This window comes from Phymastichus coffea, unplaced genomic scaffold, assembly GCF_024137745.1.
Source record: "Phymastichus coffea isolate CEN01 unplaced genomic scaffold, Cenicafe_Pcof_1.1 PCOF00022, whole genome shotgun sequence".
Taxonomy (NCBI): domain Eukaryota; kingdom Metazoa; phylum Arthropoda; class Insecta; order Hymenoptera; family Eulophidae; genus Phymastichus; species Phymastichus coffea.
This window is the reverse complement of record NW_026706833.1, coordinates 1,007,486-1,010,625: the sequence shown is the minus strand read 5'-3', so window position 1 is coordinate 1,010,625 and position 3,140 is coordinate 1,007,486.

Sequence of the window (3,140 nt, the reverse complement as noted above, 5' to 3'; positions counted from 1 at the left end):
CTAAATTCATTAGACCACAAAGTGATTACCTGACTGTGACAGAGGGAGAAGCTACCCATACCTTTGTAAGCAAGAATTTAATTGATAACGAGTGTAAACGTACTTTTTCCTTCTATATGTGCCCGTGCCCGACTATACGCAAGCCAAACAATAATTCCTGCGAGTTTAGCCTGTTAACATCACCGGAAGAGTCAAATCTCGTATTTTGCCAACTTGAAACTAGCTCCGAAACTAACTATTATCTTATACCAACGTTACAAAGTAATGTTTTGCTATACTCAGTGAATCTCAATACTTCCTTTGATATTAATTGTAACGGCATAGTACAACCTTTTCCTTTGAATGGTATCGGATTGATACAGATTCCCCAGCCATGCGAACTTAGAACGAGCCACCATATTTATTTAGGGGCTAAGAAAAAACTAAATGCGGAAAATTTTGTAATTCCAAAAATCTCTTTGGTAACTACAGACAAAATAGTAATGAAAAGCCCAAACACAAACAGTAGTCAGAACAGTCACGAGCACTCGGACCGAGCGAAGTTATTGCACGTATATTTAACTTTAGGTGTAACCATTGTAATCGTTGTCGTATCCGTAATCGCAATAAGTTGCATACTTTGCGCATACAGAGTGTGTAGTGACAGAGACCGCGGTTTCGAAAATATACCAATGCAAGAACTTAATCCACCCTTAACTCCTCAAAAAAGAATGATCTGCAAATCTGCACAGACGTTACTTGACGGAAAATATTTTAGATTACCAAACAACTACGACACTCCTCACTCCCCACCCGTGGCCGTGCAAGCGGTCCCACTCCGAAAATCCGAAACAGTAGACACTCCTCCAATGCTTCCCACTCCCTAAAATAAAAAAGGTATAAAACGCCAATATACCCTCTGTCATATCAGACACTCCATAAAATTAGCATGATGAAACGCACGGCAGCTACCACACTCGGCCCACCATGCAAGAAGGCAAACCGATCTTGGACAACGGAACAAATATGCAACAGTCGGACATCGGCATCAACCAGGACACGACTATTTGCAAGATGGGAAAACCGGGAGGCCCAGACGAGCATGCAGCATCCCGAACCGCCGCTATTAGACGACGATGGAAGCTGGAACTACCACGAGCTGACCCGGTATATTTTCCAGGAGACTCATCACGGGCATCTTCACTTAAAGTTCCTCTTCAAAGAAACCTATGGAGGAGAGGGATTCGGACGAGCCCCTTTCCATCCATGCCGTGTGTGCGGACAAGACACCGTACATTGGCAAGGATGTTTCTTTTGCCGAGCACGCGTTGCAGCCGCTCCCAAGGACCAACAACTAGCCATGGAGGCCGAATGTGTCCGCCCCGAGCATTTTATGCTCAGCAATGCCCCTTGTGCCAGATGTATTGGCAAGGAATTTTTATGTAGATTCCAGAGGAGCTTGCAGGTTCATCATTTGGAGTTACTATGATCCTATCCCCAGTCCTTCCATTTCTTATAATAATAAACAATAATGATAGTTACAAAATATATATATATAAAAACAAAAAAACACACACACACAAAAATAATAATTATATAAAAAAAAACAAAAAAAATATATCAAATAATTGCAGTAGCGTTCGGAGAACGCTAGTCCCTTGCTCTATCAGCAAAGGACTCCGAGGGGTGGGCATGTCACGTCGATACGAAAGAAAAAGTACGTGACGAATTATAAGTTATGATTTCAAACCGGGTATCGATAATTTAGTTTTCTATTGTACCAACCCTCCCGGGAAGATTTGTAAATCTATCTAGCGAGATAGATTAGTCTAAGCACGTTCCCACAATACTTCCGCGAATATTACTCACCGCATATTAAATTGGCGAAATCACAGGAAGGGGCACATTAGCCCACGGTATAAAAAGGCTGGATTAGAGTTCGCAACAGCAGTTACTCAGTATATAGAATACAGTACGCAATACACAATTTACGACTCAGCAGTTTCGCAAAGTTGTTTTTTAAGTCTAACTATCCGGCTACTTAGAACCGGGATTATTAAGTATTATAATTATCTTTAAACAATAAATCTAAACTCAAGCGCAAACACCTGAGACTGTCCATAAAAAAACCTCTTCTGAAACCCAATCCTAATAAGGTAAGGAACTATTTTATCTACTTAAAACGCCCTACATATAATAAAGGCGCTATCCCTTTAACCAACCTTTGCTTAAATCCTGACTAAGATCCAACCTTTACCAACGCGACATTACTTGAATATATTATTACGTCTGGCTGTAACATCATTTCGCCTAGACATAACAATATTAAATAAAATGGAAATCTAATTTAAAGTAGAGGAAGGTGATTGTGGCGGCTCGAAAACCAAAGTAGTGGGGAAAGGTTTTAAAAGAGCTGTGAGCCTCGAAGAGCTTCATTCTGCCTCAAGAATCGAGTAGTAGTAGTAGCAGTAGTAGCTGTAGCAGCAGCAGCAGCAGCAGCAGCATCAGTACAAACAGCAGTGAGAGCAGTAGTAGAAGTAGTAGTAGAAGTTGTATTAGAAGAAGAATACGTAACATTCTAGATCTCTTTACCTCCAGCAAGATGAATTTTGCAATGTTGAATAACATTGGAATGAAGCTTTTCGATATACTTCCTGAAAAAAGTCATTATGAATTGCATGAAGATGAGAATTATCTAATAACATTCATGAGACAAGATGAATCTCGAATTATTCTTGAACTCGATTATGAGTTCGAAATTGTTCTACCGGACCGAATGTCAAGAGCGATAATTCATCATTTGGATCTTTTTATTTATCTTTCCGATAGAGTACAAAAATATGCATTATTTTTTCAATATCATGGATATGATCGATTTCAATTTAATATTAGTAAATGTATTTGTATATCTTATTATATCTCAATAAAGATTGTATTATATAAATTTATTTTCTGGACAGGTAAATGAGTCATTAGTCTTTCTATTAAAGCAAGTTTCGACTTGTCTTAATGGACTCACTAGTGTCGAATATTAAAAATGGAAGTACCTCACAGGTAAGAGCGAAGGTTGGGGCTCTTATCCTTAAAATAAAAAAAAAATAATGTAATATTTATAAATGAAAACAATTATTTATTTAAATACAAGCTAGATACATATAAAT